At 46.9% G+C, this 14,585-nt stretch overlaps 1 protein-coding gene across 3 annotated transcripts in view; it reads right to left on the bottom strand.

Moving 5' to 3' along the window:
- The window catches only part of Pgant6 (Polypeptide N-Acetylgalactosaminyltransferase 6), a 126,833-nt gene that overhangs the window by 100,745 nt on the left and 11,503 nt on the right, over positions 1–14,585 (bottom strand). The window lies entirely within an intron of this gene.

Genomic DNA, 14,585 nt, shown 5'->3' with positions numbered 1-14,585 from the left:
TATATATATATATATATATATATATATATATATATATATATATATATATATATATATATATATATATATATATATATATATATATATATATATATATATTAAAAGTAATTCCAGCAATGTCCTGGAATTGTGGAACAGGTGATAAGATAAAAAAGTGTGAGTGAGTGAGTGATACGTAAGTGAGTAGGTGAGTGGAGTAACTGAGTGAGTGAATGAGTGCGTGGATGAGTGAATGAGAGTGGGTAGATGAGTGAGTGAGTGAGTGACCATAGCTTGTGCCCATGAAACCGTAAAATTTAATTGAAACGCAGGATTCGGGGCAAATGTGCTGCGCGTACAACAAAGGATGCGTTGTCCATTGGAAGAAGCTATTAACGACTGGCACACAAGACCACAGGAACGCTCCTCGCTGAACCTATAGGCTTATTCATCGGTAATTTTCAGCATGGGAAGAGCCACTTGAGAATCGTATTCTATAGCCTTCTATTTATAGTCGCATCCAAATTGTCATCGCCGTCCCGACTTGTGTCACAATATCTCGCCTAGCATTGCGGACAAACCATCCGCTCTATTGCACATAATTAAGAGATTAAAAATCTCATCTGGAGCTCAGGCCCCACAGTTCACTTTCGAAACTCTATTGCATCAGCTAGAGATTAAAGTGCTTTCCTAAAAGCCAATCTCTGTCTAACTTTGAGAACCGTTCCGACTCTCGTTAGCTTACGGAAGAAAACGCACAGCGAACTGCATTACTGAAAGCCGACATGCACGACGTTCCAGAGATTATATACGCTTCGCAATCTGCGTTAACGAGTTAGCGAAGAAACTCTGCAGGTTACGTACATACGACTGTGATGATGATGAACTTGAAGACGGTGTCTTCTTAAGAATTACTTCGTGCGTCACTCAGTCGAACCCGGTTAATCAAGGACCCCGAACTCCTAATCAGACATTACAGAGAAAGCGGGCGCCATTCATCTGCCATACCAGAACTGAAGCTTAATTTGTCTCTCAAAGGAGTGTATGCAGTGCCTCGCTGCGTCATCGGTACAGTAATCATTTCGCAATCGATCAGCCGTCTCCGAAGCGCGCTTCAATTTTAAAGTGGCATCTTCGTAGAGCGTCGCTTGAGGCTCGCAGTGACGAGGCCATGCTGTCTTCGTATACCCTGGGCCATCGTCGTCGTCGTCGTCGTCGTCGTCGTCGTCGTAGTAGTAGTAGTAGTAGTAGCAGTAGTAGTAGTAGTAGTAGTAGTAGTAGTAGTAGTAGAAATGATGATGATGATGATGATGATGCACGTGATTTCACACGCTTACAGCTTTGCTTTCCGACGGCTTTCACGGAGTCAAACTGCTGCTATACTTTGTTTTTCACGCGGGAATCGCTTGGTATAAAAGCTACGACTTCTCTCCCTATTCCCGTACACCAACTCACACGGCTTCCTTCTCAACCTCGTCTTCAAAGGCCAAGTGACTTCTACAGACATAATACACACTGTTTTTATGGCCACCCTCCGCTGTGTATGATTCTCTCTAATAACGGTATACGTAGGTTATGAAGGGACTTTATTCTTTTGTTGTCCTTGTTCTACTCCCGTCATCACACACGCACCTGCACCCGGCAGCGCGATTCGGGCCGCCACGAGATAATCGGTCACAAGACAACGTGACCTGTAACGGTGCTGCTGCTTTTTTTTTCTTGTTCCGCTATAAGTAATTCGGAGTCCCAGAGACGGCACAGAGGGAAAACCTCTAAACCAGCTCGGACAACATTGGCGAAATGAGCGCTCCGACGAATATGCAGGGTCGTCTAAAGTAGGGCAGTGGCTGTTAGAAGGGGAAAAAGCGTCCGTGTTCTCGATCTGTCCAAAACCAAAGCGACAATGCGCTAAACGCACGCGTCCCAGTGTAATCAAGCGTATCAGGAATAATCGAAGCAGCATCAGAATCAGGCTCGCCGGCGTGCTTTGAAGCTGCATCTGTGCAAGCCAAATAGTCGACAGCCGACGTTTCACAGCATGACACACGAGAAAACGAAGATCTGGCGTATGGAATATGGCAGTCATAAACGCGTTAGAAAAGTGGCTGTAAGACTGATTGATTGGTGGAGCTTTGACCTTGCGGCCTCCGGGGAGTTAATTATGTCTAACCGCTGTTCTTTAGGGAGTGTTTTCCAGCAAGTGGATCCGCCGCGGTGGCCTGGTGGTTACGGTGTCTCCCAGCCGCACTTCAGATGAAGGCGAAACGCCCGAGGACCGTGTATTTTCGTTTAGGCGTACGTTAATGACGTCCAAACATATACGGCGCCCTACTACGGCGTCTTTGATAATCATATCGTGGTTTCTGGAGACGTTACACTCAACAACTGTTTTCATTTGCAGAAAGTTAACACGCAAACACAAGAAGACACATAGACAGCGGAAGGGGCGGTTCTTCCAACTCACTTAGTGTGAAGACCTATGAATAAGAATATAAACACATGCACATTCCGTAGTAACGAGCTTATAGCGTATCCAGCGTTCGAATAACCTCGTCTCTGATTGACAATAATAACCGATGTGTAACAAGTTTAATTTCTGTAACGCCATAATGCTTTCGTAGTTCATAGTTCGCATGCTGTCCGATATTAATTTTCACCAAGGATGTGGAAAAACGTGCACGTGAATATATCAGCCCACGACCGTCTTTGAATGTCGCTTAATTCAGACGAAATGTGACCTTCGTCACACCAAGTATTCGAGCCCGGAACCCCGAGCAAGGAACCACAACGCCATCACTGCTACACGTACCTCATAGTGTCTACTATGTGTACGACGGTCATTCTGTGGAGTTATAGTGCCGGAACAAGGCAGCTCGTCTACGACGAGTTCACGGTGGGATGACACTATGCGAGAAACTTGAATAGAGAACAAATGTGACGACAAAACTTCCTGCTAACGTTACTAGAAGACTCTCTAGCAGTAGGATCATGCCTACAGAGTAGTAACTATGGGTGCAGTTCGCATGAACTGACCCGAACCTAAACACTGCAAATTTTCTTCACACTTCCAATACATACTACGCCCCATCTTTACGAACTTCCAAAGAAACAAATATATTTTTCAGATATCTAAAGGCAGTATGATTCCAAGTACATCCGGGCATTAGGCACATTGATTGATTGATTGATTGATTGATCAATTGATTGATCAATTGATTGATTGATCAATTGATTGATTGATTGATTGATTGATTGATTGATTTATTTGTGGGGTTTAGCGTCCCAAAACCACCATATGATTATGAGAGACGCCGTAGTGGAGGCCTCCGGAAATTTTGACCACCTGGGGTTCTTTAACGAGCGCCCAAATCTGAGCACACGGGCCTACAACATTTCCGCCTCCATCGGAAATGCAGCCGCCGCAGCCGGGATTTGAACCCGCACCCTGCGGGTCAGCAGCCGAGTACCTTAGCCACTAGACCACCGCGGCGGGGCATTAGGCACATTGAACTGTATAGTGTTCATATAATGGAAGTAGATGAGCAAGGCGGTTAATTTTCGAAAGTCACAAAGCCATTTGGAAACGCGAAGATAGAATCTAGGCGCATCCACGTGACGACTATCACTTCCAAAACGAGAGTGCTCAGTAGTCAGCTTTGTCAAAATTTTTATGCGATCGATGACTGATAATTTCTAGGATAACATCTATCAAGAATCAAAAATGTTGAGCACATAAGAATGTGAAAGTAGAGTGGCTGACGGAGCTCAAATAAATAGGCGGAGAGGTGAGCATAAAAAAAATCCCAGGCAAGGCGTGGGTTCTCGTTTAAAGTAGTGCAGCTAGCTGTGGGAATTGCGAGACCTCTGGGATAGTAGCTTAACATCGAATCTGTAACGCATAAGACACGGATACAATATACAGAGACGTATAGAGAGCACAAACATTGACAGCAAACCACGTTTATTTCGGAACACGCAAGCATATATACTATAACAAATCAGAACGATCTCACGCATCGCGCTCACATCACGACAGTGAGAAACCTTTTAGACAATCAAGAAAAACCGTTCTTACCACTGAACAGAGTACCGCATACGTCGACAGCAATGACACCCGATAAACAAGGAATAATAAATAAAACTTGACGGTAATCCAATCATTGAGAGAGAAAACTAATGAAGTACAAATCATGTATTATGCATCCTTTTCTATTCCACGTGCGACATGACGTGAGTACACGGTGAATCAACGATTACGGCAATGGCAACGGCAGCGGCTGAGGGGGTGGTACACCCACACGAAGAATAGTTGAACAGCCCATTCGCGCTGGGCGGAGTATCTCGCAATGTACGCCACCATTTAATGCGTAATTTCACACCCCAACACCGCTACACAATCGGGGCGCAATATTTTTGAGGACAGACAACAGCATTGAGTGCAATATAAAAGCCCTCGTCCCATCGTGTTCCTCTCTCTCTCTCTCTCACACACACACACACGTGCGCGCGCGCGCGCGCGCGCGCGTGTGTGTGCGCGCGTGTGTGTGTGCATGTGCGTGTGCGTGTGTGCGTGTGTGTGTGCGTGTGTGTGTGCATGTGCGTGTGTGTGTGCGTGTGTGCGTGCGTGTGTGCGTGTGTGTTCGTGTGCGTGCGTGTGTGTGCGCGTGTGTGCGTGCGTGTGTGTGTGCGTGTGTGTGTGCGCGCGTGTGTGTGTGCATGTGCGTGTGCGTGTGTGCGTGTGTGTGTGCATGTGCGTGTGTGTGTGCGTGTGTGCGTGCGTGTGTGCGTGTGTGTTCGTGTGCGTGCGTGTGTGTGCGCGTGTGTGCGTGCGTGTGTGTGTGCGTGTGTGTGTGTGCGTGCGTGGTCTTTTTCCGAAAAGGAGTTCCTGACAGCAGACACACGGCACAGAGCGAACTCCTTTTCAGAAGCGGTCTTTTTCGTAAACGGCGTTCGTCGATCTCTTTTACGGCTCCGAATGATTAGCCTCTAAACCAGTGGGCGCCAGCAACTTTCGAGTGGTGGGGAAAAAAGAGCGAATGCTTATTTTTCTCTCACCAAAACTCTTTGTAAAAACAAATTTCATATCCCGCAGAAGGTGTAATGAACTCTTTTAATGGTTATTTCCTTTTCTACTCTCGTAAGCAGCTACAACGCGTCGGCAATATCACGTGGTGACGCTCGGTCTTGCGCTGCTTTATCCTCTCCTTGACGGCTTTTGCAGCGTCTGCCTCGCTTTCCAGAGCGAGAAGGCAGGCCGTGAGGCTTGCGATCCTCGCTTTTTCTCCCGTACGGTCGCCCATAACGTGTCGAGAGCAGCGAAAAACAAATACGGTAAATAAGAGCACAGTGGTGCCAGGCGGACTTGTGCACGTCGCTAGTTATGGGAATGCTTCCTTATCTAGTGCAAAAAACTTTCACATTGGTGTTTCTTCATCTCTTATTCTTAAATTTAATTGAAGAAACGAGCAGTGCAACAAGTCTTTAATTTGTACATCGTGATACATCGTTTAATTTTCATTGCTTCTCTTTTAAATGCTATAGCGCCACGCTTTCGCTAGCGTCTTCGAACGAAAACACTAAAAGGAGATCGTTGCTGCCGTGTGTCTGCGCCGCAAACACCTCTTTGTTAAAAGTCTTTCAACTTCGTAAAAGACGGCTTACTTAAAGGACTTTTTGCGCGTTCGTGTGACACAGGTATTAGTCGAAATGCAGATCACGCACGATTGTCCTACAGCCCTAACGCGCCCCAGGCGTAGCTGTCAAGGCCACGTCGCTTTAAAATAACTATACGCCCGCCACTTTAGTACACGCAGCGAGACGCGACTCGTCGTCAATTTAAAGGCGAACAGGTGCGCCTACAGACGTGTATAATAGAGCAACTTCGAAACCAAACACGTCCTCTTCGGCAGCCTTAAAGTGTCTCGCCGAGCGAGCGGAACAAATCAATCTCACGAAGTAAACTTTCTGCGTTTTGTTCTTCTTTTTACACCACTGAAACTTCAAACTATACAGAAACGAATAAAATTGACAGACTAAACATAGTCGGCCATAGTGTAGTAGACAGAGCAGTTCTGATGCCACCATTCGCAGGCGACGTAAATTGTAGCTCGACTCGTTAGGCGGTATATTATACTGGGCGCTCATAAAAACGTGGGCGGTAAAGATGCTAGGCAAAACGTATCATTAACTTCACTAAGGCACATACGTACTGAAACGGACCAGCATATAAGTACACGTAAATTAATTCGAAACATACACGAGATGCGTATAATTTTTTATGCGTCTTACTGGTATACCTCCTATAGAACAAACTGGCTCATCGCTTAACCGAGCGTCAAGCACGCGAGACGGCATGCAATAAGCTCATAGACTAAAGCTTGCACATAAACGACAGTGGCGTAGCAAGTAGCAAGTTAATCAATATACAATGCAGAACTTGTACACAATTTAACGATTAACAATACAACGAGATAAGTAACTTTTGGTTAGCCTCAATACAGAAAACACAGAGATAAAAGCAACATGTGCGAAATCAACGTTTCGTGAACTTGATGGTAGACATGTCATTTCTAAACAATACCAAACATAATCATAAAACTGTAGTGTAATTTACGATTCCTTCCAGAGTCGAGCTGAAACAAGGACGTATCTGCCGGTACAAATATGCACTCTGGGTATAGGGTTAACAAACAAGTGGTGCAAATACAGACCCCGCGGCATGCAATACAACACTCGGGTAACATGATACAGATGTCGCGACCGTCTGCGCCGCGCAAAACCCGCACGCACACCTTCGGCTGTTAGCCGAGTTATACCGCAATTCCTATATGCGCGCATTTCCGGAACGTTTATGCGCAAACGCCCGGGCTTCCGTAAAACGTCGAGAAAGTACAGACACGCGTAAAGCGGTCGACGAAATGACGGGCCTCGCGCTGCACGCAAACAGCATTCGGTCCGTCACGAAGACCAAACGAAGACCAAACACGCAGAGCCCGACGGCAGAAACACAATGCCGCACAAGGGGGGCCTCGATTGAGTTGACGCACGATGCGGAGAGAACCGCCTAACTAGCCGATCAATGCGGACAACCAACGGCGAAACGCGCGGCGGCGGCGGCGCCGGCGAGATTCGGGGAATGAGAAGACTGCGAACTGTATACACACTGCAACGGTAGAAAACGCCATGACCACTTAATAGATATTCGCGGACTTGCCATGCCCTTTCCGAAAAGCCAACGTCACAGACGGCAAAAGATATACGTATACCGACTTGCGCACCGAACCCTTCTGTGTAAACTTCTTTCACCCGCACTCACGCGTTTAAATGTAGTTTTTTTTTTACTTCAACTATGATTGATATGTAAGGTTTAACGTCCCGAAACCACCATATGATTATGAGGGACGCCGTAGTGGAGGGCTACGAAAATTTCGACCACCTGGGGTTCTTTAACGTGCACCCAAATTTGAGCACACGGGCCTACAACATTTTCGCCTCCATCGGAAATGCAGCCGCCGCAGCAGGGATTCGATCCCTCGACCTGCGGGTTCCTTCAACTATAAAAGCCAGGAATTCCCTGCCAAAAGATGTTCGTTCCCTACCACTTCAAGGATTTCTGTAAGCCTGTTCATGAATGTTCTTTTTTGTTGTTTTCTTTTCGCCCTCCTGCAATAGCCTCATTGAGGCTGCAGTATATATGTAAAAGAATAAATAAAATAAAATGAATGACCTTTAGTAATATCCCTAGCTCCTCTATACCAACCAGCCTCTCTAAACACCGGCTCTAAGGACACGTCGACAAGCACCCACGCATGCAACGGCATGCTACGAGCTCCGTCGTTCGTTTCGGTATATACTTCCCGATTCAGCGGGAAAAACTCCGCCTGCCACGAAAAATAATAATAATAAAAAGGTTACAGCAAGAGCATCGACGCACGCACGTCTTACTCCACTGCCACTTCTAATTTCGCTCTCATTGCTCTCTGGCGCGTTTCGCTTCTTAAAAACGGCAACCCTCTTTGACGCGAAAGTCTCGCATCGAGAAGCGCCGCGCAGTCATTATCGTCCCTCGGATTTGGCCCCGTCACTTTCTGCACTCGTTCGTCAGTCTTTAATTGCACCACACCCCGTGCACCTCTCGCTGCAACTATTAATGACCCTCTGAAACTCGCACGCTCGTCTTCGAGTATTCATTCATTCATTCATTCTTTCTTTCTTTCTTTCTTTCTTTCTTTCTTTCTTTCTTTCTTTCTTTCTTTCTTTCTTTCTTTCTTTCTTTCTTTCTTTCTTTCTTTCTTTTACTTCTTTCTTTTTCTGCTGTACCGCTCATACAAATCGGAGACGAGCCTTCCCCGCAGAGACCTGTACATCGCAAGCGCAGAAAATTGACGGCGTTTATAATGGAGAACGAAAAATAACGGGGGGAATGGGCACTATGCTCACAGCGGAGATAATCAAAGCGGCGCAGCGCGGCCACCGGTGCGTGCGCTTATACACCTATACATTCCTCGCCGCTAACGCGGTATACCGCGTTAGCGGCATATATATATATATATATATATATATATATATATATATATATATGGTCGGGAGCGCGCTCGACGCAAAACGTGTCGTCGTAATTTATTCATCGCCCGTATCGGTGACGGCAGCCGGGGCGCCCGAGCTGCGAACGTGCCGTGTAATCGCATGCGCTGCCTTCCACGGCCGATAGGTATGTGCGCGCCTATACGTTGCAGACCGGGACAGAATGGCGCAGCGGGACAAGTTCTGCCGGGGCTATTGATATAGCAGTAAATGGAGCCGCCTGCGTCCAGTGAGGTGCTGTGCTCGGTCAGGCAGTGTGACGATCATTGTTGGGTTTTACGTTCCAGGAAGGAAGCAAACAGAAAAAGAGAAGGCAGGGAGGTTAAACATATAAACTTCCGGTTGACCACCCTACACGCTGGGGGATTAGGGAAAGGGAATGGAGAGATGAGAAGGAGAGCGAAGATAAGGGAAAAAATGGAGACAGAGACTCACTGTCCATCTCTCCCTCACTCCTTTCACTGCAGCGTGTACAACTCCACCGCAAGTCAGAGTCGTTCACACAATAATGATATAATTGTTCGGGTTTATTGTCCTGATATTGAGACGTTAAACCCCAACATTTACGGTAATTTTGAGAGACGCCGTAGTGGAGGGCTCCAGAAATTTCTACCACCTGGGGTTCGTGCAACGTGCACCTATAAATACAAGCACACGGGCCTAGAACATTTTCGCCTCCATCAAAAATACGACCATAGCGGCCGGGATTCGATCCTGCAATCTGCAGGTCAGCAGCCGAGTGCCTTAGCCATCAAACCACCGTGACTGTACCGATGTTCACACGAGCCAAGCCCGTCGTCCACAAAAATCTCAAGAGGGCTTTCACTGCATCGTGGGTTCTCGAGAGATGCGGACGGCGCTTTAACTGCAGCTGCACAGAAAGTGGCCGATCATCCGGTCGCCGCAATGCGTTGGCAAGTACTTGTTTCTCTGGGGCAAGTCGAGGACGTTTCAAAAGAACGATATGATTGCGAAAGAAGTTTTTTGTGGAGTGCTCGGACAATTTCGACTATACCTGGGGTACTTTGACGTGAGTGTAAACTTAAGTACGCAGGAACTCAATCAAACAGTTCACTTACCATCGGTGTCGCGTTGCTTTTCTACTATACTTGCCACTCGCCACGTGCAGTAAGCGTCAAAATTATAGGAACCACGAGACGCGAGAAAAAGCTGCCGCTTCGGCGGGCTGCCCTGAATACAAATTTCCAACCTAAACGCGCTAACATCCACTGCGCATTTCGACCCCATACCAGCTACAGATTGCTGAAAAATTCACAGATCTATAGAGCTTGTCCCAGATCTACCAAGTTTTCGCAATTCTGCAACGATCTCTAAACCTTTGGCACGCACTGTACGTACACGTGCGTGTTTGTTCGTTCTGTAGCTTTCGTTAATTTCTGTTGTAGGCCCGTGTGCTCAGATTTGGGTGCACGTTAAAGAACCCCAGGTGGTCGAAATTTCCGGAGCCCTGCGCTACGGCGTCTCTCACAATCATATGGTGGTTTTGAAACGTTAAACCCCACATATCAATCAATCATCAAGCTTTCGTTAATTTAAAAGACCAGCCACTAGCAAAAAGCCAACATTCTAAAGTTCTTTCTCACCCTACAGGGTGAGAAAGAACTTTGGAAGAAAGAACTGAGAAGAATATCCCAGTAAACCGTGATCTTTACTTATCGGATAACACAGCAGATTGTGCACAGAACGCGCTGATTCATCTCGCCGAAAGCGAAAAGCAGGCCGAACTCGCACGCTATCGCGAAAAACAATCGCCAAACGCGCGTGCTGCCACCGCTTCTTCAACAACATGTACGCATCCGGCCACAAGATTTCTCATCCGTTATACTCCCGGTGACAGGCGTCGCGTCCTCCTGATGACGCTGATGAAGTGCGCGCACCACAACCGAGCGAGACCCGCTATAACGCGTCGTATAGCCTCGCCAAGCTCGCTGCATCGTTAAGCTCTTTAACCCCAAATAAATACAGAAGTGCGGAGGAACAACACTGTCAAACAGGGACACGGGAAAGCGTCACGCTTCGCGAACCAACGCGTGTGTCTATAGCGGACGCTCTCGGACAAAAAAAGTAACAAGGGCCGGCAGCGAAATCGTGACTGAAACTCTCCAGCGCGGGATTTCCATACGCGCTCACAGCACGCGAATACACAGCGCTGTTTCGGTAACAAACGTCGTGTCGGGTTACGGCACCGGAACTTTCGGTCTCTCGCAGTGCCGGGCATGCGGCTCACCGTGACAGCTCGCTCTATATAAAGGTCACCCTTGCTCTTTTTTTTTGTTTCTTTTGATAAGCGCAGTCGTCGTTTGAACCACTATAGTTCTGATAAGGGAACATTTCCTTAAAACATTTCTTGAAAACATTTCCTGAAAACATTTCCTGAATGTATACACGCGTATATCCACCCTTGCCCTCCCCGTCACGCATCTCTCGCAAGCAGCACTTGATATGTATAGATCTGTATACGCCCCTCATTCAAGTCAGCTGGGTTTCCGTTGCGCTCTGCCAACATAAAAACCGTGCAGCAAGCTTCGGTCAACTTTTTTTATTATTATTATGCTGTATTCTATACATCACTTCACGTAGCTTTGACTTTCAGGTAAGTTCAAGAACATTAGCGCGCACACTAATGTTCTTGCCTATATTCGGAAAAACACGTTGAAAAACTTCACATTTATTTCGAAGTTTCTATACCGCCAACTGGCCTTTGTCACATATCTGATGAAGGACAGTCCTCGATTGGAACGTCGATATAAATGTGACTACACGAACGCGCTAAATAACATGCAAACACGAGAGCCGCATTTATGGGGACAGGGAAAGTAGAAATATTGAATAAACCATTTTTTTTCTTTTGTGCTTTATTCGAAATCTGCGGTATTTTTCTTAACCAGAATCAGTCTTTTTTATTTTGTTTTTGCTCAGTGTTTTTTTCCTCTCTAAAAATTACAAATTTCGAAACTTGTGCGGTGGCCTGCCGTGCCCCCATTCTTACAAGTATGACACCTTGGGCTAGTTGGTATGGCATGACGATAGTTATAGCGCGAGAACAAAACGACGACACAGAGACAAGAAGCCCATGCTTACGTTGCAAGGGATTCCTTGCAGTTCAAGCATCATAGCCCTATGCAGAGGTTCCAGTTTGCAAGAAGGAGTGCGTTTGGCACTTTCTGACAATAACGGGCCTAGAACTGCGAAAACGAAAGAGCAGGTGCATCAAACTTTCTCTCGGGAAATCTATATCTGGCCGGGGACGTGCCATCATTGGTAAGAACCAAAACTAAGAAGTATAACTAGCTTGGAGGACATGCGAAAAACTGTACGGGCCAGATATTTTCACACGGCATCAAAGGATGCCAATGCACTTCACGGCTTCACCTTAAAGACGCCGAAACTTGGTGGAAATGCGACAAAGCCCAGCTGAACGGTAAACCATTTATTCATAAAGAACACCTCCCAGCATTTCTTACTGGGGCTGTTAAACCATATTATCCGGAACTAGTTCATCCAGAATTACTTGCTAGCTAAGTGTCTCTTTGGGAAGACTGAAAAACCTAACGAGTCGTTGAATTGTCGTGTAGGAGCGCACTCCGAAAAACGTTTTCTTCGGACACTAAACACTGAAAATGTGCACTGTCGACGTTTGCTCACTTTTAATTATGGTAATATAGCCCATGTGAATGTGCTGGACTGCTCTGTAATTTCACCAGGGCACTGCGCAGCGCAGCGCCTATGCAACCTTGACCTTCGTCGACAATACTTTACTGACAGGGCTGCAGAGCAGACGACAAAAGAGGCCCGCCAGACAAGACGTTTCAACACAAAAAGAAGAAAAAAAATCTTGTTGACGATGAATATCTGGCTGGTGCCTATTGAACGGGCCCATCAATTTGCTGTTATCTCGTCGTACTTTAGAAATAATGCACATTTTAACTTTAAGTTAAGTTATTTCCAAACAAGCGTTTTTTTTTTCTGTACTGATGTTCCTCTATCCCAACAACCACAGTATCTAGATTCACAAATTCCGGCCAGTATTTAGATATCGTAATAGGCAATATGTTGAAGCAAAATCATTGTTGTGTGGGAAGGTGCTCTTCTTCAACACAAAATTTAATAGCTATTACCGGGTGATAATTACGTAGCCGAAGTAAAACAAATACAAAAAATCGGAGGTACAATCTTCAGCAATCGCTCAGTCTGCTTCAGTAAAAAGAGGAATGGCTTATGGTCACAGATAGCAAAATATTTACTGTAACTCGTGGTTTCGGAGAAAATGGTACATAAACTTCGCCTAAAATACATGGCTGGTACCGGGCTTAATCCTGTTCCCTCAAGCGCGGTCGTTTTCATGCTAAATCTTTGTTCCTCCATCCCCCCCCCCCCTACATAAAAACTGTGGTTATTTCCTCTGTAGCCTCGTTTTCTGTCCACCATAATCGCAACACACGCACGCCACACCACGGAGTCAGTATGCCGGCCACTTCAACATCGGTCATCGCTTTTGTACAAAACGAAATTAAGAAACGTGCGTCGATGCACAACTTCGATATCAATAGTTCTAAGTGACGGCCTCCCCTTTCTGCTTTGGTAAGAACATCGACGTTCGGATAGTGGCGATTTCGTGCCAGCACCAACTCCCCATGCAGCTGCACCGTCTTAATCGGAACCGGGTCAGATCGGCGAACGCGGTATACAGAAAGTATACGCATACCATTATACGAGTACATACAGGGGCCCACTCTCGCATTCACGGGCCACGACTCCATCGAATTCACTCACGAATGCGTCGACTGGCCTGGCCTTGCGATCGTGTAGCAGCCATGCGAATGAGATTACGAGCGTGCCTGGGCGCAATAAGCGCCCGGGCAGCGGGAGGTAAGCCCGCTCGCAGATTTAACGGAACAAGCTTTTCAATGCGTGCCGCGGCGCGCTTTTCAGTGTGTATGCAAGCCTGTATAACAGCTCACGAACTCTGGCACGTTAGCAAAAAGTCTTCTTCAACGCATTGGAACGGCAATGCGGCGTGGCACCATTAAACTGTCCAACAGCGCGACAGCCCCCATGCAGAACTATTTAACGCAGAAACAAAAATAAAACTAGATTGCTAGAAAAATTATACCCTAATTAATGCGGATACTGAGATGCGGGGGGAGGCAGCGTGGAAGGCAGTGTTTAAAACAGCGCTAGAATGGTTAAAGAAATGTACGTGAGATAGGAAACATAGCAGCACGTGTTAATGTGCCACGCCAAGAATCTATATACATGGTACAGCCCGTGGGGGATTATGCCGATGAATTGACTATCGCCAAGCCTATCAGTCTGTGTGCGCTTGTTAAATTAGGCTACATCAAGTCATTCGTTAATTCAGTGAACCTTCCAACAGTGTTTCAACATTCAGATAGCACCATGACCAGTAAACAATGCTGTACTTTTGGCCATGAACCACGGATGTCTTCGGCACTCCGTCGAATGCGACACGTACACAAAACCGCGACCTTGTAAACTTTAGTGTCGGGTTTAGTCGGGGTACGGAGACTATAAAAAACGAACGAGTGAAACATCCCGGTCTAACTTGATCGCTTTGAACTGTCCGAAACCGCATCTACTATATCTCGCCTTTTTGTAGCGTTAGCTACACTGGCCTCGCTGAGCCAATTTCGCGTGGCACTGGTCTGCGCATGCGCAATGATACTCCGCCACCGGTGTGCGCGCAATTCGGTGCGCTGCGCAGACGATCAGTGGTGTCACGCACCGGAGCCGGCACCTCCCTCGCACTCGGCCGCGGCCGCGCACGACTCGCCGCCGCCGGTGTGCGCTTTCCAGAGGTGTGCCGTCATAGCCTTGGTAGACATATGGACGCCGACGCGCGCGCCTTCCCTGTGCAGTCGCCATCTGACACTGCGCTGCAGCCGCTTGATAGCGCCTCTGACTGGCGTTTGCGACTGTGGTATAGCCATGGAGAAGGAGAGTGCAAATGCTGCTCAACGGTGCAATAGAGCGGAGAAGCT

Source organism: Rhipicephalus microplus, chromosome 2 (assembly GCF_043290135.1).
Source record: "Rhipicephalus microplus isolate Deutch F79 chromosome 2, USDA_Rmic, whole genome shotgun sequence".
Lineage (NCBI taxonomy): Eukaryota > Metazoa > Arthropoda > Arachnida > Ixodida > Ixodidae > Rhipicephalus > Rhipicephalus microplus.
Note: the sequence above shows the minus strand (reverse complement) of the source record. Positions and strands in the feature narration are given on the sequence as shown.